We start from the raw sequence: 24,585 nt of genomic DNA, 5'->3' as shown, positions 1-24,585 counted from the left end.
AGATAGATAGATGTATAAATGGATACTCTCTATTTCCCATAATTCATTGTTGTTTACTTGACTGTATTAATTGCATAAATACGAGTAGTGCACTGAATATCATTTATTTGCAATTTGTTCAATGACAAAACCATTAATAATCAATTTTATACAAATTGCATTCACCGACAGACAACACACAGACAAGACAGAGACAGTCAGGTGGATGCAAAAACCACTTGAACCACTTTCGCCCACAATCCACATCGTGCCTCTGCTGCTGTTGCATCCACTGGTCTCTCTGTCTGTGTGTGTTTGTGTGTGTGCCGAGAAAGCCATTTACTTGGCCAGGCCAAGACATAATTTTAAATATTAAAAACTTTTGCTCTCCGGTTTTCAGTGGGTGACTCGTTTTAAATGCTCGTACTCGTACCTCAAAGCCAACTCTTGATTGACATATAAATAATAGAGTTGCACAAGTTTATTGGCTACAACTTAATGGCCTTACGATGTGTGTGTCGCCTCAAGCCTCAAGCGGTGGCACCTCCACACGTGCACCCTCCTACTGCTTACAGCCCAACGCTCAGCGTGTGCAACTAATCACGGGATACTCCTTCCCTCCGAGGAGTCGTTGCTTACGAAAATGCGGATGGAAATGCTCCTCTCCTGTGCACCATTAACACCCACAAAAATTTCACTTGCTTCTAGTTTGTTGTTTTTCCGCCCCTTTGCCTCTTGAGTTGGCGCTCCTGCAGGAGCTCTATTCAGCTCGTGCCACTTTCCTGCGGCTCCTTCAGCTCTTTAAAGACCCTCCAGGCCAGACCCTCGAGCCCCCTAGTTCTCCACTGTTCCTCTCCCTGCACTCAGAGTCCGCTCTTTCGCTATGCATTTTTAAACAATCGCTAACCCAAATAAAGTTTCTTGCTTTCTGCTTTCCGTATATTTACGGCCTATTCCAGGAGCGGGAACACACACACACACACACACACACACACACACCACACACAAAAAGCAAAGCTTATGGCCAAAAAGGATAGTGGCAGGAAAGGGAACAGAGCCAGCCCCATTAATTATAACTTGTGCGAGTGTATAACCAGTGCGCAGTATCTTCAAATAAGTTTTAATATCTTTCGCTCCTCATCTGTTCTTGCCACTTTTCATGTCAATTTCTGATTAAATATTGTTTTTGAGCAGTGGCATTCCTCGGTGGCTGCTAAAACATAATAATCAACAGACAACAACTTCTGGAAGGGTAAACTTTGTCGGAGAACCGCAAAACTTTTGATCGAATAAAGAGAAACCCTTTGCCAAGGCACATATCAAAGAAAATATGATAATAATCAGGGCATAATGTTTGGATCGTATGAACTAAAAAAAACACTTGAAATATCATTTAAATACTGTATCTAATCTCCCATTTCTTTATTTAATTTCCATAGGGTATCCCATATTCGTTGGGTATCTGCCTCGGCCAATGTGCTCTTTCTGTTGTTCTAGTTTTGTGTATTGCCACTTGTACGAGCGAGTATCTTGTATCTTGTGCACACAACTTTCGCAAAGGGGATGCGGCGAGATAGCAGCAATTTCCATTGGCAATTGTGTGGCATCAGCGCCGCTTCTTTCAACCATGTGAAACTTGGCCATTAATTTGAACACCGTTTTAAGGCAGCAACAGCGGCAGCAACGGCAGGAGAAGCCACTCGAGAGCGAATCCATGGCCCCCAGGCATTAGATATTCTTCTCATATTTTGCATGCAGCCTTTCAGCCTTCTGGTTCTCCCTCGGCCACATTTTTCCTTTTGTCTTCCACAATTATGCATTATCTTGAATCGTTGACGTTGCTGTAGTCAGTCGCTGTCGGTGTCGCTCGTCTTCTTTCTTGGCGATTTAAATTTTGCATTTAATTACTGTTCACATTTCTCAAATTTCTCCCTGTCTCCCCTCTCGGTTCTCAGGCAACACTCTCTCAGGTGTCGCTGTCGTCGTCGTCGGCTACGTCGTCGGGAAGGCATTATCATTATCATCCGCATCTGCATCTGCATCTGGCATTGGCATCTGCTGTGGCATCGTGCAGCGGCAACATTATGCTCATTATGCATTTCACTTTGCTGAAGATGCATCCACAGCTCCACCAACAGCTGGGGGGGGCCCCCACACACCTCTTGCATTCTCTCTCTCTCTCTGTATACTTCGCTGTCTCCATGGGAAAGTTCTTTCTCTGTCATTTCGTGTCTTACAGCAATTACAACAATATTTCTCTATGTCTGAAGAGGGCAGAAGGAAGAGTGCTATGGGCATGATCTATTGGTAGATCGTTGGGCAGGTTATCCAAAGAATCTTTGGCAAAATAATAATTGAAACAGACAGAGCACTTTTCCAATATAAGAAAATGCTCCAAAAGCTGCACTCAAAGTCTGTCTGGCTGATAAAGATCTTTTATTTAAACCTTTTACCATGAAATACCAGAAGAGACATCACTTTGGCAAGTCATTCCAAGGCTAATTAATTTATGCACCCTCAACACAGAGCACAGAAGGCAGCATCCAGGAGGCAGGTGCACTGCACATAGGAGAGGAGGCCACTCAATGATTGACTTTTGCCAGTTGCCAGTTGCTTGCTAACTGATCAGCAGCAATCACTGGCCGTGCAATGCACAGCATCTAATTATGCACTAGATGTGCCTGCTGCTGCTGCCCGAAGGAAAAAAAAAAACAAAGACATCGTCGGAGTCGGAGTTGGAGTTGGAGTCGCTGCAGGTGCAATGGAAATTGGTGCAACATTGCGGTAAAAGCCAATAAAGTGGCAGGTCGCCATAGAGAATACATAGAGCGGCGATGGATGTGCCTGCCTACCTACCTACCCACCTACCAGCCTCCCTACTGCCGCACATGCCACACATGTCCCATGCAAATAGTCGCTCCTTCCAGCTCACTTCCATTTTTCCTCTGTGTGTTCTCTTTCTGTGCCTGCCTCCATTTGTGCCTTAATTAATTTTGATTGCAGCTTGCAACAGAGGCAAGCACACACAGCGAAGCTGTTGCACAGCGGAAATGTTCATCACACGCGTGTGGCAAGAAAAACAGCAACCGAAGCAGCAGCAGCACAAAAGAAGAAAAGAACAGCATACCAGCAACCGCTTTTAGCCAGGCTAATTAATTGAATTGCATTGCAAAAGTTGGAGGACCGCCCGCCTATCGGGCTGGCACAGACTCTCGGCCTTTGTTAGAGCCCTCGCATGCAAAGTGGCCCAAAGAGGCCGCTAATCAAATTATTAACCCGTCCAGCCACTAATGGGGCACTCCAACTCGGTGGGGCCACTCCAACTACACCGCTCCTGCCGCCTGCCGCCAGCCTTTTTGCCCACAAATCATTCATTTAGCCATTGCACTTATTTATGGCCATAAAATGCATTTGAAATGGTGCCGCCGCCAGTACCAAAGTCCCAAAAAAAAACAACAGCGTTGACAACGCCTGAAAACATCCCAAAAACAAAAAAAAAACCCACCCAAAAAATGTCTAGCAATGTCTACGCATAATTCATGGACATAACGCATAATTCATCATCCATGCCAGGGCCAGGCGCCTGGGCTGGGCACAGTGGGTGGCACAGCTCTAAATTGTAGCACACAAATGTGGCGAGCGGCAAGAATTACTCTACTTATAGTATAGTTTAGTATAGTGCTATTCCCATTGCAAACAGTCGTCTTAATTTTCCAATCCCACTGTAAGTCAAGAGTATTACAGACATAATCATGTTGCATGCAACATTACCTCATCTCTGGGGCTGCGAGACTTATTTGCGGTCTAGGCAGCTCCGGCGCTGGTGCTGGTGCTGCTGCTGGTCCGGGCAGGTCGTGTGGTTCGGCGTCAAAGGTATACAAAATTTATGGTCAAATCAACACCAACAACGAACATCCATTTGGATATTATTTAACCAGTTTGTCGTGTGGGGGTGGGGCGGGCCACGAAGGCGGCGACCCCATTCACTGGCGCATCTCGGGGATAGTCTTGGACTTGCTTATAATTTAATTAGCTTTTCCTATTGCCTGAGGGGAGCTCCTCCTATCGCTTCGAAATCATCCTTACATAACGAATGAAATGACGGAGACCCGAAGGGACGGGTCCAACGGGTTGCACGGGTTCAAAGTGCGCCCACAGCAGGTGGGGGAGAGCTCTGAGCTCCTCGGCGTAGAAGCTCTAGGGTTAATTGTCTGCCAGTTTCAGTCACGAAGCCAAATTTGACTATTCATTATCCATTGAAAGAGATTTTTCTCGCAGTGGGAACAATCAGAGCCTTTCTAACAGGAAATCCGCACGATCGGGGTCAGCATCTGAGCCACAGAAATAGCCACAGCCATAGCTACAGACATGGGGTGGGGTGGGGTGACCCACTAAATTAATATGAATGACCACATTTCACGGCAACTATTTCGCACCTATGTCAAGAGACGTCAAATGTTTATGCAAATATCGCTTTTAATGCGCTGACTGGAGACTCGCAGATACAAAGATCCAGAGAGGCAGAGAGAGGAGGCGGTCTACCAAAATGCAAAATAAACACGAAAAAATAGCAACAAACAAAAGCCGAAATAAAAGCTTGGCTGCAAAATGAAATCATTTCGAACGTGTTTGTGTCGTGATTTCTTTGAGCAAACGGCGGCTGCCAGACCCACAGCACTCCGGCTGCCATCGGCGACCTTGTCAAATTAGTGCCAAAAATGCCGGGTGACAAAAGAGACTCTCGCCCCAGATCCCGAGCCAATCTCAAACTTCGAGTGTATTCATAAATCAGTGCACAATGAATAAACAAACGAACCCAGGGAATCTACTAAGCGAATCTCTTAGAGCGAAAAGTGGTTGACAAAATCTGGTATTTCGAGTTGAATTTCAATTTCAGCTTTTGTTTGAATATTTCGATTTTTGGCTACTGTGGAGCAGAGTTCTGTGAAGATTGTGTATAATTTAATTCAAATCTATTGCTAGGACTATGAATTGAGGTCAGAACTGGTTCTAGCACACGATTATTATTAATTAATGTTAATTTTAGATGGCTAGCACAAACGATTCAAATTAATTGATGGCAGGAAATGGCAAACAATACATAAGTTCGTAGCGTGGCTGATTTAAGTGGCTCTCAAAAATGCCATTAAGAAGCGATTGGGGTATTTGCTTCAATCAGCAGCTTGAACTTTAAACTTTAATCGCACTGATGTGCAATCGAATGCTACTCGTATTCGTATAGGAAAGGATAACTATGATCTGGTTCAAACGAAAATGCACTTGGAATTCGATGTCATACCACTTTTAATTTGTGCATTTTTTATGTGCCGTGAAAGAAATTTTTATATTGTGTAAGCATTAATAGATGTTTCTCTTCTAGTATTCCTCCTTCTTATTAGATATTCCATTTATTCTTCATTTTTTTTCCTATATCTATTTAATCTCTCCTTACTACGAGTATCTTTCGCATATTAATTCCGTCATTTTTCATTCATTCCAATTTTTAATTGAAAAATACTCTTAAATATTTCTAACATCTACACAAATTAGCTTTCTATATAACTCTTCTCTCTCTCTCCCCTACTCACTCTCTATTTGCCTTCACCTTTCACTAGCTTCGTACATATTTCAACCATCTCGATCGGCAATTACCGAGTTCTTGTTGGTCAATGCACTTATAGACGCGCCCCATAAAAAACTGTGTGGCCAACATTTAGCTGAGTTTTACTCTACCCTACTCTACACCACCTCTTTGACTGCTTGTTTGTTGGTTTGTTTGTGTTGCCTAATCTTTCGGTTGGCCCAACTCTTGGCCAAGCGTCAGCATTTAATTTACCCACTTTACGTGGGGCACAAGCCACATTTTGGTCACTTTAAAAAGCCATTAGAACCTACTTCGACTCAGAGTCAGAGTTGGATGAGGAGTCAGCCAGTCAGCCAGTCAGCCAAGCGGAAACTGTACAAATTCGTCTTCCCCATTGTTCAGATTGAGATTGTTTTCCATGCTGACTCAGGGGGGGGGGGGGGGAAAATGCTAATTCTGTACACAAATCAATTCGGATGAAGAGGTCTCAGGGCTGAGGGATGGGATGTGGCTCTTCTACCTGACGAGTTAACACTTTCGTGTCACCTTCTCTTCTCTCTCTCTCTCTCTCTCTGTTTCCACACTGGTTGCTAATTGGAAGGATGGGTTAAACGGGTTGAAAGACACGTGCTTGACCTCTCTGCGAAACTCTGACCTCTGTGACAAGCGGCTTAATTATGTCATTACCATGAAAGATGGCAGGGAAAGAGCTGGAACCCAGAAGAGCCATCAACTAGAGCAATACATAATTGTCGGACATTATCAGTGAAAGTCGGCAAATGGAGTTAATAGTCGGTCGTTCTCTTTCTCCGTCTCTCACGACTCTGCCAAGTGGCTACCTCTGTTCTATAGGCATAATGAAAAGCTTTGAAAATGGTTGCATGTTAGGTGCGTATTAGGAACAGGAAATGGGTCTTCTTGGGTATGGTATGCGAAAGTGTCGGCGGACCAAGTAAAAGTAACACAATAGCCATCCAAAGTTCGTTCACATCATGATGAAATAATAAATAATAAATATTGTAAAGCTCACACAGTCGTAACTATTTCTAAAACGGACCACAAACTGCGTTCTCATGTCTCAAAGAACTAAACAAAAAATTAGCAAACAAAGGAGTAGACTTTTGTTTGGTTCCTTTGGATAAATTAATGGGGGGGCCGACTTACTATGTGAAATATTCCATAAAATTGATGAGCGATTTCCATTTAATTACCTGCAAAGAGACAGAGAAGCAGAGAAGAAAGGGAGAAAACGATTAAACAAAGTTGCCTTGCTGCAGAGTACACAAAGTTTTTAAACTGTTTAACTATTCATGAAAAACTTTGCCATAAATCATCATCGAGAAAAACCAATTTGTCTCAACTTTTCTCAGAGTTTTTCGCCGTTTTCTTTTTCCGCTTTACCCTCTGAGCAAATATTTATAAGTATTTATTTAGTCATAAGTTTGGACTGCTTTATAAGTATTTGTGTTGCATCTATCAATATCAATAATTATGGATTATTGGCACAAGTATCGTAAGAGATGAGCTATCGTTGATTAGGGAGCTACATATTGATAAATATTTATCACATTTGCATTAATATAATTCCCCCGGTTAATATCCGTTAATGGCATACCACCAGAGCCTGCTGCTACATGCAATTTGTGTGTGTATCCCATTGGGAGAGTCCCCTGCGGGCTGCCAGCAGTCCCCTGTAACATCACTGTCTAGAAATAATCGTACCGCGGCACGTACAACAAACAGTCGGGAAATAGGCATAGGCAAACACCTTGGACCCGGGGACCGGGACCCCAGAACAGAACTCCATCGCCAGAAGAGGCTATAGCTCCAGCTCCAGCTCCTGCGCGCCTACAGCAGCAGGAGCACCACCACGCCACCACCCACAAAATCAGAGGCGCTTTGTGGCTACAGCAGGGTCGCGTTTTTACCCGCTTTCCCTCTCTCTCCCACCACTCCGTTAAACCATGCACTAACCCTGCATTTGCTTTTGTGTCTCGTCTACTTTTTATTCTCTGCTTCTCTTCGCCTGTTTGCCTCTTTTTCCTGCTCTACGTTGCTGCTGCTGCTGCTGGCCATGTTAATGACCCTAGGAGGCTGCCTAGGGAGCATACAAAGAGAGAGACAGAAAGTGTGTGTGTTTGTGCCCACACAGTGGCTGTCAAACTGTGGTCTCCCCTTTTGTAGAACGCCTCGTTGGCTGCTGTCGCTGTCGCTGCTGCGGCTACGCGTTGCATTCAATTTAGGCGTCTGCGCATAAAATTGCATCGCTTGCTTTGCTTTACTTAGCCATGGGGCATGCTGCAGCAGCAGCAGCAGCAGCAACCACAACAGCATCATCATCATCATCTCCTCCTCGTACGTGTGGAGCACTTGCAACAGGGTGTTTTGTATTCGTTCTTCTTTTATTGTTTCTTCTTCTAAATACAAATTAACAAATTTCCAACACATGTTCACATAAATCCACTAAAAATCATTGCAATCGGTCAACTAGTTTTTCTCGTTTTCCGAATGTTTCGAGTCTTCCAAACTTCTGTCGATTGGGGGTATTAGGGTATCTTTTAATCGGTTTTTGCTGAGCAATTTACCGTTTTTGATTTGTTTCTGCGCTAATTTATATAAATACATTTCGCTGTGAGGTACAGGAAATGTTGCCTCATGAGTGCCTCATGGATGAACTTAATGGATGAAATGGATGCCTGTGGGGGTAGCCCTGATTCGATATTCATCAAGAGCATTCACAATCTCTCACCTTTATGTCAAAGCTGAATAAAAAAAAGAAAAAGCAACCAACATAAAAGCTCAAAAATACTCACATTCATACATATGTACATATGTACGTACAAACAGCTCTGTTTTACCATAAACAACTTTTGCAATTGTCAGACTTCATGTCGACACTTCAGACACTCGAATGGAGAGTGGAGTGGAGCAGCAGGAGCAGGGCGGTGTGTATGGAGGAGGAGCAGCGGGAGATGGAGTAGGTGCAGGAGAAGGCCACAACAACAACGCATTGCACTTTGTGGGCGAACTCCCAATTGCAATTCCAGCTCCAAGTCCCAGTCCCAGTTCCAGTTCCATTCTCCTTTGCCAGCCTCCCTCCCTCCAAGCGCACACAAAAAAAGTTGAGTGAGTTGTAAATGAAGCCCACACATGGCTCCATCTCCCTCCCTCTCCCTCTCAAGGCATTTGCCTTTGCTCAATTGGAGTCAATGTCTCGGCGGAGATTCATGCAGAGATTTTCTGTATCTGCATCTGCATCTGAATCTGCCGCGGGCCTCCCGCCAGCCGCAACGAACTGGAACTTTTTCAACAAGCGACCGCCGCCGTCCATGCGGCGTGTGTTAATTGCAAAATGTTGCTTTTTGCCTCCTGACAATTATTAAGTTGATATATTTCTTTCCTTTTCTATTGTGGCTTACACACACACACAAAACACACAGCAGGCAAGCTTTCACACGCATGCGGCACATGAACAGGAATCGGAATGCAACGGAATGAAACACTGAGCCACGGAAAGCAAAACAAATGATAAATGACACGATCATGTTGGGAAGAATAAGAAGCGATTGGAACTTTTCTATCATTAGATTTACGTGTAACTTCCCGAGTAGTTCCAAATGAAATAACCATTAAATGTGGATAATATTTAAAGACTTATTAGCTCAAGGCTTAAATGGTAGGCTTGCCCCCTCCTCTCACATATCAAGCAGAAAGACTTTCGCCCAGAACATGTGGCCCCGAGGGCCCCAGTAAAAAAATCATTTATTATTTTCACGTTTTCACGTTTCTTTTTTACTGGAAGTTTGGAGTCTTTTACTCATTTCACGCCCATCAGCAACTCACATTTTCCATTCCATTCCTTGGTCTGGTCAGTCAGTCAAGTCATACGCGTATAATTACTTTTAACTTGGATTTATATTTTAACTTTTGCTAGTTGTATCTGTAGCTGAGAGCTGTCAATTTAAATAAAAGACAGACAGACACGCAGACACATACATACATACATACATAGTGTATGTATAGTGGGCCTGTAAATGTGCAAAATTAACATAATTACAGGCAATTGCAATAAAATGTAATTAATTTGCCAGCTTGCATTTTTAGTTTTGGTTTTGGTTTCGGACTTGCAATCGCAACCAATTAGCCGTGTAATCAATAATGCACGAGTGCATTCAATTAGGATTCAAATAAACTATTCACAGGTCCTTATCCAAAAAACAACCTTCAAAACGACAAAGAAAATGTGTGCCTGAAAAGGTGTTCTCCTCATTCCAAGCATCTCAGGGCCGCCAATCAGTCCATCGTTTGTTGGGCTATGAAAAGCGCAGCGCAGTTTGGAAATAAATCAAGCACAAAAGAGACCACCACAAACAAAACACACACAAGAAGAAAAAAACCAGAAACCCACCAAAAGAGAAGCTGAACAAAAAACTGAATTCCAATTCGAAATGAAATGTAAATGCTGAGCCATCAAAAGATTCCAAGCTGCGCCGACAGCTGAGAGCAGATGATTCGTTCGTAAGTAACAAAAGCCACCAGGCAGAGCGGTGAGTCGCCAGGCGGGGAGTCACCAAAGAAGGAGAGCAGGTAATATAACGAATGTAGGATACCCTAGAAACGAAGAATATAATTACCAATAATGAGCCACAAGAAAGTTGTTCTATGGCGGGGTACATAAACAGAGCTGAGTAATGAAATCATCTAAATATATTGTACTTGTATGAAATAACCCACTTTTTTAACCAATCTATATCCCCCTCTTGTCTTAGGGTAATCCATAAAACATATTTTATTTCGTAGCAACATAAATTTGAATGCAAAGGCAGGAAAAACTTGGTCGAGCCAACGAAAAGTGCACAATATGCAAACAAGGAAAACCGAATACACAAAAATAAAAGAGAATGCAAAACCAAGCAGCAAAAGGAAAAAAAGACGAGTGACAGGGCAGCAGCAGGTGTGGCGAGGTGCTGTTTGCGCGGGGTATTTTTCCGGAGACAGAAGTAAAGAAAAAACCAAAAGCAGATATTTATTTATTTGAGCTGCGTGAGAGAGTGTATTGATAAGAGGGGAATGCTGGATAGGAATATTCAACGTCAATAAATGGCTGAGAACAATGCAAACGGTAGAAATGAAAACCAACGAAAGTGAAAGATTAAGTGGAAAAAGGAAAAAGTTACAAGGCAGGAGCTTAGCTATAGATTTCTAGGTATAATAAGAGTGTCGAAAAGTATTTAAAACTATTTGAAACTAAGAAATAAAGATCCATCCTAAACACATGTTAATCTTTTACTCTGCATCTGCTTTAACTATTACTACGTTTATATTATTTATGTCAATTAATATCCCATTTATCTTTGAGCTGAGACAACAACTCGCAGCCATCGAAATTCCCACATAAATTATTCAAGCCAAAACAACACTGGAATTGCCAAACATTTATCTTGATTGAACCCAATTACAATCACAATTTCCATTCAACATTCCCACTGATTGACATTGATTAAATTAATTTAAGAAAAGCAAAAAAGAAAAAGAGAGCAAATAAAATAAAAATACAAATTTTTGGGGTGGCCCAAAAACTTTTAGTGCATTCGCAACGACCTTCTTGTGCGTAGGGGGGCAGCGGGAGCGGGAGTTCATTCAACTTTCTTTTGCCGAAAAATTGAATTGGATTTCGGGTCTCTTGTCTGGCGAATTGAAACATTTGACGCCCAAAGAAAATTGTTATTGAGTGCTAACGGACACGTAACGTTGGCGGCGCTAAGCGAAAAACGGTTTTATAATGCCACAAGAGAAGACAAGACACAGAAGGCAGAGGAGGAGAAGAAGGTCCAAAGAATGTGTGTTGGCCCAGACTCGAACAAGTTGAAAATGTGTTTCCCCCCCCCCCCCCCCACCCCGCCACACCATAAAACCGGTTACAGGAACCTTTAGGAAAGTTGATCGACCAGCAAGCAAGCAGCAGGCAAGTATTTTTTTCGGGGCCAAAAATCAATTTCGTGTTAATTGTTTTGATTAAACTTGATTTTTATTTCCCAACCGATGGCCCTCCATTCGTGGCACTCATCCACCTGTCGCATCGTCACATTATTTGTCCATCAATTATCCATCATAATTATTTATGAAAAATGTATTTTTTGACATTGTTTTGATTTGGCAACTCTCTGCCTCTTGTTCGGCCGCCTACAAAAATCGATAAATAGCCAAAAAGCTAGCGAGCAAGCCAAGCCATAAGCTTGGATGTCATGTGCCATGTGGGCCCAATCTGGCCAAAAAATAAGCACACAAAATTAGACGTTGAATTGAAATTGAGGTTTCATTGCTGTTTTCGGGCACATTACAAACCACTTGAAGCTGTCCGTTGGCCAAGACTCCAAACAACAGTCTAACAGAAATACAACATTTTGTGGCATTTATTTAACATGTGGATATCTCTCAGCTTGGGGGTCGGTCACTTTTGGTTCCACTGGTTATGTGTTGTTTTTCTCGGCTCAATTTTCATCTGGAAATATTTGCTTAAAATATTTCATTTCTGAGCTTACTTTTCAGTTTCCGTTGAAATATACATACATATGTATGTAGGTACTCGTATTCATGTACGTACGTAATTTATTCTGTAATTTCTTTGGAAGAAACCTCTGAAGGCATAATTAATATGAGCCATTGTTTTCTCTTTAACCCTTTTATACCCTTATACCTGACAAGTGATAAGTGATGTATTTGTGTGTGTGTGGGTATGGGTAAACCCTCTTATTAGAAATAACCCCCAACAAATATAGACAAATATTATTTATTCAAGTTCTTTTCGTCCATCTTTTGTTTACAACTCGTCAGGCATCCATCTTGGCGCTTTTGTTTGATGTGTCAAACACTTGTCGACTTGATGTTCTTTCCATCATACCCTCTTCTTTCTTGTTTATTTTTTTTTATTCATGGGAAGCACTGTACTTATGCCATAAAAAATCGATTGATAAAGAAGCAAAAATGTGTAACTAACGCTCATAAATAATTCCTTTTATTGCTTCCTCGTAATACTCGTAAAAATTCCCCATACACGTGTTTGCCGATGAATTCTGCATGTCTATAATATTGCCAGAGCCAAGAAGATGTTTTTTTTTTAAGATTTGTAATCGGTTTTGGCTGTGTGGAATTAGTTTAATTTAGTTTCTAGTTTTAAGTGCCATTTCAGAGGCCAACTGACAATCGATTGACAAACAAAGATCCAGCATATATGTACCACAATCGATGTATTCAGTATGCCAAACAGGATCTTTTCCTTCGTAGTGCCAAGAGCCACGCCTTTTGTCCACTTCGCATAATCAACATATTCCTGTTCGTCTTTTTATTTTCCCTCTTCTTTATTTTCTATGCCTAACACACGCACACACGAACATGGACATGTGCATGTATATGTATATATCTGACAAATGTGTATGCGCGTATCTGTATCTTGTATCTTAATGTGTATCTCTTGTTCCTGGCCATAAGCGAGACTACGAGAGTAGGAGTATGGGGCATGGACTGCTCCTCAAATTGGCAAGGCTATGGGCCCAGCTACAGAGTAACGTGATTTGCATTTTAATGCGAAAATATGTAAAAACATAACAAATACGAATCTACATACATATATGGAATGTATGGGGTGGTTGGAGGATAGGTTACATTTCTCCCCTCCCTCCTACAGTTCTCTGCAGTTTCTGGCTTATGGAAATCGATTACAAGTGCAAATTATCCATGGGAATGGTTGCCCATTCGGTTGAATTGTTAAACGAGCTGTCAAATGGTTTCGAACATAACTGGAATAAATATTTTTGTGCAGGAACTGGCGCATAGAACCCAATAAAATGTGTCCATAGACATATAGATGGATACTGTAGAGATGGGAAACTCTCTTTGGTTTCTGCTTTGTTATTATTTGAAGGAAAACTCACGTGTTACCCATTAAAAAACGTTTACGCCGAGACAGTGGAATGCCAACGACTGAAATCGTAAGTATGGTGTTGCAGGGAGCCTGTGGCTGCTGGGGCCTTAAAATATTACACAATTTGTTGCTTGAATTTTGTAAACATTTTTAATGCGCGCTGCCGCGGCAGCCTTTTTGCAGTTAATTAAGTCTCCTAGTTCTTGCTACGCCTCTTCTGGCCACTCATTAGCCGTGGGCCTAGGTCTGGGCCTGGCTCGCTCTGATTGATTACAGTTACCCCAAGCAACAACAACAACAACTAACTGTGTGGCTGTGGCTCCAGAGATTGGTTTGTCTGTTGTTGCCTAACTGTTGCCATAGTTGTTTGGCTGCTTTGCTGCCTTCCGCCTGGCTATATGCCACGCCCTTTTGGGCTTTCTGGACTTGAATGGAGAATTTTTTTAGCTGCCTCCCTTCTCCCCTCTATTGCCCCGTTAACATTCTATTAACGTATTTTTTCCTGATGATTACTACCTCTGCCTCACTGGTCTGGCTGTGGCATCAAACGGGTTTCCAATCTCCGCGTGCGCGTGAAGCCGCAAAGAGCCGCAGAGAACACGGAAGCCCCCCTGACTGTCCCCACGTTTAAATTACATTTCTTTGAGTTTTTCTTTGAGGCTCCATCACTGACTGATGGCTCTTGATCGATACATTGATTGATTGATTGATTGATTGCTTGCTTGCTTGCTTGCTTGCTTGCCCCGTGGATCGGGGAACTGCACGGAAATTGGTTTGAAGCCCTGTGCTACAGGATTTTGATGTGTCATTTGCCTGCCTGCTAAATGGGTTTCAGGGGGAGGTAGATAAGACATTTTTATTTTGTTTTATATGTAGATAAAATCAAGCTTTACTTTCAGATTTATACAAATTGGGGGACCAAGAAATCTCTTCTTGGTATACAGTAACCAAAGAATATTCGAATAAACCGATTCTATATCTGTAGACAGCCTTAACCAGACAAAAAAAAACCTGTTGTCTGGTGTTAATGCGTGTGTTCTTTTGCTGTAGTGGGCCCGGGTTTTGTTCGCTGTGCCAAATACTTTTGACAAATGCCGTTCAGCTTATAAAATATTTAAGCCAATTTCGTACCGTACCCCAGAGTTGGCTTTTTGTCATTAAAAGTTAATTATTAATGTTACTTACATACCCCATACCCCATCATCGGACACTCTTTTTGACACCAATAAATACCCTGCTGCCAAAGACCAAGCCCCAAAAACGCACACCAAGACATGCATGCCCATTCCTCACTTTCGTTTTGTGTCCATTGATTTCTATTTGATTTCCATTTCATTTCATTTTTGTCTTTTGCTGGCCTTTGTTTTTGATGCCATTAAAACTTTGCGCTTCACTATGGGTCTCGATTGTTTTTTATTTTTTCCAAATTTTACTTAATTTTCTTTTTGTTTTTCTTTTCTTTTTCTGTGGCGACACTTTCTAAACAAAAGTTTCTGCGCTGGAAAAATCGTCGCAAAAAGCTTTACATAATTTATTATTTCGTTTTTACATCACTTTTTCCCTGCGAAGCTCCTCCTCTGGATATTTGTATACCAAAAGATTGCATTGGTACCCTTTAGTCATGGCTGGACTTGCAAGGGTATATTTATGCCCTGTCCACAAAACATTGGATGCATTGGATGGTCGGAATCGAAGGGGACGGAGTATATAATGGAAAGAGCGACAGTTTAATGAGACATGGGAATCCATGGGACAGGACAGTCACTCGATAAGAAATATTAATTTATTTTAGATATTTTTATTTAGTAAATATTCATAATAAAAAATAGCCCACTAGCGAAGGGACACAATTATTTCGACAGGTGAATAACGTGTAAGGGAGGGGTATTTTATAGTCTCCTTTTTGTCTCATGCACTTTTTCATTGCTGTTTTTCTTTGTTTTATTCATTATTTGAATTACTCTTTTTCAACGTCTTCCCTTTTGCACTTGGACGGCAGCAATTAGCGTAATTTAGTTGCATTCAAGAAGCGGAAATAAAACTATGAAGCAGTTGTTTTTAATTTATTCATCTTTTTTTTTTTTGATTTTTTTTTTTTGTCGGAGTCGGAGTGGAGTGCAGAGAAGCATAATTTCCGATTAAAGAAATTTGTTTTGTTTTTTTCTTTTACTGTTTGCGGTTTTCCCCAGACTTTTTATGTGAGATTCGCTCATGGGTAAATTTATCATAATTCCCCCCCCCAACCCCGTCCATCAGTGGGGTGGTAGTCAAGACGGGGGCTTGGGGTTCCCGCTCTGTTGTGAGATCTTCATTTTAATTTGATTGTGGAAATTATTTGCAAATTAACTGGATTTTGGCTCTGAGCGAATGAAACTTTAATTGAATTCACAGCTGAGAAAGTTCTATCATAACTTTCATCGTGATTCAACTTTCTTCCTCTGGCCTTAAGCCCTTCATCTCTCACTCTCTCTCTCTCTCTTCTCATCAGGCACTTTCTGAACTTTGGCACGTTCTTGGCTTCTATTTCTGCTTCGGCTTCTAGGGGCTGGATCCAATCCATCCCTGCCATGAATAGAATGAATTTCGTGCCACCAAGGCATCTGCTGCCAATCTGCTGCTGATTTACCTTCCATTGAAGACCATTGTGCCCCTGCCCCTTAAATGGCCATCAACTTTTGCCCCTACTTTTGTTATAGCCATAATTGTAATGGCCATTTAATGTGGCTATAATTGTGTTCATAATTTTAGAGAAATCTCTCAAGTTTGACGTGAGGCCAAGGGAAGATTTACATATTGTAGTTATGATTAAATTCTAAAGTGCGTCAATAGATCCAACCAATCCCTTAACCTCCACCTGAAACCTTAACCTGAAAGGATACAGTCCTTTCGAACTATATAAATTATAATAATTTTCCATGACTTATTGTGTACCCTCTTGTACCCTCCAAATGTCCCATCCTCATCCGTAATGCTAGAAATTATTTTTCAGAGTGTTTTTTTAGCATGGAATCTTTTTCCTCTACACACTCCACACTCGCTTCTGTTCGGGCCTACATCCCAATCTCATATGCCGTTTGGCTTGTTTCAAATTCCATTAAATAATACATCAAAGTAAGTGCCACAGAATGTTTCAGCAGAGCTGCCACAGTGAGTAAGTAAATTTATGCAGAAGCAAAACAAAAATTGCCATAGAATTTTTGAGTGATAAAGAGAGAGAGGCTGGGCTGTCGATAAAACAATCTTAGCCCCCCCACCCTATGTGAACGCGTTTAACCTTGAGCTCCGAGAACCGGAGAGGAAATTCGCGTGGATTGGCTCTTATTTTTGCGGACTTATCCAGCGGGACTCCTTCGCAGAAATAGCCTTATCGGACGACAATAATAATTAAATTAAATAATAAGTTTAAATGATGTGTTATTTGTGCGCCAAGGCAGTGGGAAAAGCGATAGACATTTCCTCCCACTGAATCATCGCTGTGAAGTACTTTAAAGTCGCTTATGAGTGAGTATATTGTATACTTATTCGTAGATAATAAGGAAAATTTTTGTATTAAAATAAAAACACGAGCCAGCCATTATCTCAATTTGGAACGATATTGTATGTATGTGCAATTGTATTGTATATTTTATTGTACTGTATGTACGTACATATAAGCTAATGATATGCAGCCAAAAAAAACAAGAGAATTAATGCTAATTGGAACATTATGAAATACCAAATATTGTACTCATTCATTCATTTCGTTTATTTAGCTGCTGTCATTTTCATCATTATGGTTGATTAAGCTACAAAATAATTGCGTTTATGGAAATTATTATTGACATATTCCATTTCCATTTGGCTAGCACACACACACACACACCCACACCCACATTATTTTCTTGCTTTTCCCAGAGACTTCCTTCCACAGAAACATTGGCGGCTTTTAACAAAAGGCACATTTTAATTAGAGCCCGCGATCTACGACTGTTTGTGGTCGGCTTTTGGTTCTGGTTCTGAGATAACTTCAAATGACAATACATATATAGCCCTATATACATATGTCTGTATGTAAATATGTACATAGCTCTATGTTTGTTGGATTGTGGTCTTTCGAACGGCTTTAAAACATGGGAAAACATCAAGAGCAGAAACCCTTATCAGAGAAACTCTAGAGTCTAGACGAGCATCAATGTGGCCGATTCATGCACACGTAATGTATGTTGTTCTATGCAATTCTCGGAAGCAAATTTACAGAATCTATGGAATCTAGCCGTGGAATCTGCAATCTTCTCCAGCGATTTCCATCTAATCCTGACACAGATTCCCTGGTTGCATCCTGCTCTCACAAAGGCAAATCTGTATCGTAAACAAAACTCATCTTGATGAATTATTCAAGGTGGACAAAACTACATTGTACACACTTGAATGTTGAATATTTTGCTTTTGTCGCTTTCGTGACTCTAGTGGGTGGTTGGGGGGGGGCATACATATGTACATTTGTATGTACATATATCATCCTCGCAGGTGCATTATATATGCGTATATACTGAACGAGTAGAATCCTTGGGCCAGATTGATTTTCCTTGCTGACTCTTTCCCTGCCACTCACCTTTTGTTGCTGTTGCGCATTGTGGTGGCAGGTTGGGCTCTTTATTTTTTTTTCCACTTTATTCCACATTCTCTTATTGATTTTTTTTGTTGTTTTCCTTTGATTTTTATTCTTTGTTTTTTCCGATTTTTGTTGTGAAAATCGTTGTTCTGTTTGCTTTTTTTGTGCGTTCCGTTTTAATTGCATTATGCAGGAAAATCACAGAGACAGATAAGGGTAAGGTTGGGTGGCGCAGGGAAGGCAATTTAATTTGGGACAGGATGTGGGCACAGAATCCTTTCATTGTTGTGGCCTGTGCAAAGTTCGAACTTTGCTTTTAAATTTCGGAATTTTCCTCATTTTCACTGAATGCATTATTCAATGAATGGCTCTCGGGAAAATATTCATCTGATTGGAGCATTAAGCACTTCCAACCGAAGGCATTTATAAAATCATAGAAAATATGCGGAACATTTTGAAATATTTTTAATCAGATACGTGGGCAGAAAAACTATGAAAACTATTACGTTCCCCGCACCCTGGTAAAGGGATAAAGTAAACTATTTTTTTTGTTTTTTTTTTCTTCCATTTCTTTCTCTTTTGCTGTTGCCTTTAATCTGGTTCGCCATAAATCTGTGTTTGTGTGTGGGGGGCGATCATTAATATGGACACGCTTAAGGGGGCTCATGGACTCTATCCCAGGCAGTCCACTCTATACCCCTGATGCGGCACGTGTCCCCCTGCGGTCCATGATTCCCTTTTATCACCTTCCCTTCGCTTATCTGTGCAATGACAGACAAAAGAGCGGCACAGAGCTTCGTTCAACTATTAACTTCGTCCACAAGCAAAAAAAAAAAAATAAGGGAAGAAGAAAGAAGTAAACGAGAGAAATATATTGCACTTAAAGGATCAGCCGCATAGAAAGAGAAAGAGTAAGAGCTCTGTAGGAGTGGGAGTGGGTAGTGGGAAGGGGAACGCTGAAAATGCTAATCATTTGCTCATTAAATCCGCATCAGTCGCTGCCGCCGTCGCCGTTGGCGTCACTTCCAGGCAGCGCTGCTGGTGTTAATGACAGGACAAACACCAGCCAGGCAGAAAAAGAGAGTAAGTATAATAAAGAAAGAGAGAGCGAGCAATACCGGGCGTACGAGAGAGAGAGAGGTCTGTCTGCCCGGGCCGAATGAACAGCTGTTGTGTTGTGTGGCTTCAACGAGTTCAACGAGAATTTTGGCACAAGCAAAATGAGAGAAAAAACAACAACAGCAAAGAGAAGTAGCTGGGCGAAGATATAAATAAAAGGAATTGAAGAGTTTCAGAGAGGGGGCAGAGAGATGGACACAGAGAGACAGCGCAAGGAGCAACGCGGGCATGGACATGTTTCAAGCAAAGGGCAAGTGAGGGGCATTACAGTTACAGTGGTTACTGCTTCAAATAACAATTGGGGTACACGAATCCCCACTCAAGAATTGGATTTATATTCTTATAATGATAGGATATTGAACACAATTCTATTGATCATATTATCATGTGTGTAAGAGATTCTCTAAACGAGAAATCTTTCATTATAGTAATAATAATTCAATTATAATTAGAAAACGTACATAATATCAGCGATTGGACTATAATTTATACATAATTTTCCATGTTCGCATATTCTAGTATATCTGCATTCTATCCACATAACTTTAGCTTTCTCCCACACCAAGCTGCGTTGTCTGCCATTTCGGGTCGGGTCACGCACTCCACTCCACTGTACTGTCTCCTTTGCTGAACGGCACAGCAGCAGCAGCAGCTCGCTCTCTCCGACACCGAGCAGACGACATCTTAACAGCCTGTGAAATATTAGGCCCTGGGACTGGACTGGAACTGGGGCCTGCGACAGGGATACATAACGAGGGGGCCGGCCTGGTGCTAAAGGGGGTGGGTGAATGCCAAATCATCTGTTTTAAATCGATTTTCCTTGTTTTTGTTGTTGGTTGCTGGTAATACTTCTTTGTTGTTCGCTTTTCTCCGTCCCGAGCCTAATTCCCATATCGTTTTTTATGTGTATGCGTCGTTTGTTTTCCACTTTTTCTTTTGGCTCTCATCTCTAGTTTCTTGAGAAATTGCTAATGTTTCCCTGGGTGGATGGCATGGAACCTGGTGCCCGGATTGCCCGGAAGGATAGATTTTGGCAGTGTCATAACATTCAGGGATAAAATGTATTGGTAAGGAATCAATGTACGTTGTACATACATGCATATAGATATCCAAAAATTGCTTTGCATTGTAATACCTTTCACAAACCACCTACCTATTCCCCTTCTGACACATTCCATTCGCTATTTAATTGACCCCAAAAGTAGCTACCAAAAATTGCTTCAAAATTTGTTAAATTTCAACAGCAGCAGCCACAAAATCTCAGATCTACGCCTACGGATCTACAGAGGGAGAAAAATATCAACTATTTGGCTGATTAAATGAATCGAAAATTGCTTGTGCCTTCGATGGGTGACCATAAAAGTCGAATCTTTCGAATTTTGGCCATTAAATGAATCGAATTCTCGTAATTTATGCAAATTGGTCGAAATGCTGGCCAAAGCGCAGAGAAAATGTCAATTTTTGTAGGCAAAAAATAAAATACACATTTCTGGAGACACACTCGTATCTCACAGCAGAAAAGTTGTCAATGGTTTTTGGAGAAAATGAAAAAAAAAAAACAAAAACAAAACAAAAAACTAAAAAAATATCACGCACTGGGGCGGCCCCAAAAAGAGTGTACACTGAGCTTCGAAAGTATTTGTTTACCTTAATTTTGCAGGTGGATCGTTTCTGTGGCAGCTCACAAAAGCAATATGGATAAATGTGCTGTTTTGACCCACTGTACGGGCAGCAGTATATCATCGCATCATATCAAAACTTGTTGAAACAATTACACATCCATCCAGCTCTGATCTCAGAGATCTCTACGTGTTCCCCATGCCCCTCCACGGACCACACCGCAGCGCACCAAAACAACAAGAAAAGCTCCATGGCGGGGCGGGCCAGAGCGGCGTTACGTGCCGCAAGCGAATGACTATCAGATAAAGCACGATTGTAACAGCACATATAAAAAGTTTTAACTATTTCGTGGCGGGGACCAGTTTAAAATTTTATTGTTACGCTTGTGTAACAACAACAACAACAACAAATATCATAGCAATGGCATGCGCTAAAACAAGAACAAGTCACGTCATGACTAAGTTCAGCAAGCAAAAACTAAATTCTGGTATATAAACCGAGGCCTCCACCAAATTGCAGATGGGCTAGGGGAAGAGAGTGAGAGAGAGAGAGGCATTGAGGAAGAGGCGTGCGGAATGCCTGAAATTCCACAAATCAAACTCATAGAAAATGAAACCACAAAAGAAACCCTCGAGAGTGAAGGTCAATAGCGGATCCATAAAAATGTGCGATAAGGGGAAGACAAAAACAAATTGAAGATGAAAACAAAACTCACCTTTCGAGAGGGAAAAGATAAGAATCAGAAGAGTATCAACGTTTTTAATACATACATATAAATTGATTGCAAGGAATTATTGTGTGAGGAGTAGAATATGGAATAGAAAAAGAACCAAGAAAATCAACACAAGGCACGGCCACAGAAGTGGGAAACAGGATACCGGTAACAGGCAGTGAACAATCAAAGAATCAAAAGAATAATAATAATCGAGACATACGAATAATTAAACAAAGAAAATACAAGAAAAAGCTATAAAAGAAACAGAACCACAATCATGGCAAAGTAAATGCCAATCGTGAATCAAAGCAAAGCAAATGATTCCAATGACTGTATCAATTGAATCGAAAAGAGAGTACGGGGGAGTCGTCTACCGTGTGTTCCGTCTACCCCCTACCCGCTTACCAGGCACCTAATGGCCATTTCACAATCGAGTAACCATGACCGTGCGCGGGCAATTACGAGTAATTCAGGGTAAGGGTTAACTATTATTCAGTTTTCAGGGGTGTGGGGTTCTTTGCGTGAAGGTCGAACCTGTGGCGGGTAGGGGGTGGACACGGACAGGGACAGTGCTTGCATCAGTTAACTGTAAAGTGCAGAAAACAACCCACCTGTTAAATGCTTATTCATTTATTAAAATCTCCACACGATTCAAAATTATTTCGATACAACATTCTTCATTTATTTTAATTCATCGTAATTGTTTCCTGTTAAGTCTCTTGTTTTCTAGTTCTCTCCCATACTGCCTACATGTACAAATTATCTTTCTATTTCTATCTCCCATCTACAAAGTCCCGTATTTACATACGTGTGTTTCTCCTCCGTTTTTCGACATTGATTTCGTTATTTCCAATCTTTCATACACGGTATCGGTTATCATAAGGCTTGATTGACATTGCCAGGATACTGACCTCTCTCTCTCTTTCACTTGCCGCTCTCTCTTTTATTTTGCTGCTCTTCCAGAATTTCCCCTGAATCCGGTTGAAACTTGTTTACTTTTGTTGTAATCTGCCGAGGATTTACATATGTTTTTGTTGTTGTTGTTAGTGGTATTTTTATTTTTCGTCAGGTTTTCGTTCTCCAATTTTTGGGTTGGGTACAAAACAGGACACGCTCGCTCTTCCTTTGTCGCTCTATGCGCGCGCGCTCTGGCAAATTGATTTTCACTTTTGGCAATTGTCAAAAAAACCGAAAAAAATCATAATAAAAGACAACAACAAGAAGGCAGGAATTTTCACTTGTGCCACTTTTTGTGGCAACAGAGCCCCGTCGTCGCTGTTTTTGTTGCAGGGAACAGGTTTCTGCTTTTGTTTTTGGCTTTTGCCTGTCTAAAAACAAGAAATTCCTACCACGTTTTGTGCCTCTCTTTCTCTCTATCACTGCGTACCTTTTCCTTTGCCGTTGACTTTGCTTCTCCTTCTCACTTCTTTTCACCGAGATGCTCGCACACACACGGACGCACCAAACGGTGGCGGCGACGACGACGCCGGCAGCGCTACTTTGGCCAAACAACAAAAATTCTTGCGCTGCCTTTGATTTTGGTTTTGCTATTGGCTTTGCTCTTTGCGGAGGCGAACCGGTTTCGTCGTTTCGTTTCTGTTTTTGCACTTCACTTGACGAATTTCGATTGATTTTGAGCCAACATTTTCGAATATTTTTCAAAACGGTTATGGAAAATGCTCTGCACTGGAATCTTATTTTAATACTGGATGCTTGATGCCATGCACCGTTATTTCCCGCATCTTCATCATACACTTGTATTCGCTGTTCCCGTCTCACACGCACACTCGGACGAAAAAGCGCACATCAACCGTTCAATTGAACCGCGTTCAAAACTTAGTATTGATATATATATATTTTATATTTTTTAATTTTTTTGTGTTTCAAATATATCAATTTAATATCAGTGATTTATCGGAATTTTCTGAATTCAGAAAAAAGTTCGACAAGGACGTTGTTGACGGTTCGCGGCGAAAATTTTTGTGATTTTTCCCATTTCATTTGCTGTTCATCACACCAATTTACTCTCATTTACTCATTTTTCCGTTACAGGTATGAGCTCTCGGTCGGTTGGAGCCCATGATGCATTTATACGAGGTGGTCCATTCCCTCTCTTTCGGATCGTATTCATCGCTCACACACATGCAACCACAACAAAGTTTGCTGTTGTATTTGCATTTGTACGAGCAAAATAGCTCCGAAAAGAGAGCGCGGACCACCTTGCATAATTGCATCATGGGATGGAGCGCCAACCAAATATCGATAGTTGGAACTAATTTGGCGGTAACATCCTCCTATTTTGAAAATAGCCTATGTATGGGCGGCTTTTTTTGAAAATTGTTATTTGAAATTAGCAACCACAAAGCATAATTTCTTCGAATATATAAACAATAAAAATCATGTTATTGAACATGATTGTTGTTGACTCATGGTGCTTGAAAACATGCTGTCCAATAGGAACGCATGGTATGTTGAATGGGAAAATAGGCAACTTAATTTCCCAAATGGGAAATTTTCTCTTCCAAATAAATTCCTTTGCAGTTTATTAGGGGAACATATCCTGTATAGACGATAAGGAACGTGTGCGTCGCTTCTAGGGACGCGACTCTACTTATACCCGTACTCACTCAGTATATTAATTTTTGAGCTTATGATTTTTTTTTTTTATTTTATAATAAAAAAAAAGTTTACATATTTATTTTTTTTGCTAGCATCATGCATGCATCAGTGGTATCTGAAAATGCAAATTTAATTCTGCCTGGCTATAATTTGCGATCTATTAATTTCTGAAAGTTTTAGTTTCATTTCTTCCACTTTATTGGCCTGTCCTGCTTATTTGCTTTATGTAAATCTTTCGGTCATTCGTTTGGCAGGAAATGAAAATGTTCACTGAATAAACGTGAGCAGCCACCAAAATGATGACCTCCCAAAAGGTCAGCTCCGAGTGGAGATGATGCGATGGGATGGGAAGTGCTAATAATGGTAGAAGGCAGTTGCAGTGCTAGTGGGAGTGGGAGTGGCAGGGGCTGCATTTTGTATAGAAAATTTGCAACGCT

The 24,585-nt window shown here is 41.2% G+C and overlaps 1 protein-coding gene across 1 annotated transcript in view; it reads right to left on the bottom strand.

Annotated features, from left to right (window-relative positions):
- The window catches only part of LOC111080921 (AF4/FMR2 family member lilli), a 67,114-nt gene extending 43,613 nt beyond the window's left edge, over positions 1 to 23,501 (bottom strand). Inside the window, exons 1-2 of the mRNA XM_041593134.1 lie at positions 22,441 to 23,501; positions 6,728 to 6,774 (exon numbers count right to left, since the gene is read on the bottom strand). The gene's annotated coding sequence lies outside the window, so the exon portion shown is untranslated. The remainder of the gene's footprint in view (positions 1 to 6,727; positions 6,775 to 22,440) is intronic.
- Between the last annotated feature and the right edge of the window lie 1,084 nt (positions 23,502 to 24,585).

This window comes from Drosophila obscura, unplaced genomic scaffold (genome assembly GCF_018151105.1).
Source record: "Drosophila obscura isolate BZ-5 IFL unplaced genomic scaffold, ASM1815110v1 contig_186, whole genome shotgun sequence".
In the NCBI taxonomy this organism is placed as follows: Eukaryota; Metazoa; Arthropoda; class Insecta; order Diptera; family Drosophilidae; genus Drosophila; species Drosophila obscura.
Note: the sequence above shows the minus strand (reverse complement) of the source record. Positions and strands in the feature narration are given on the sequence as shown.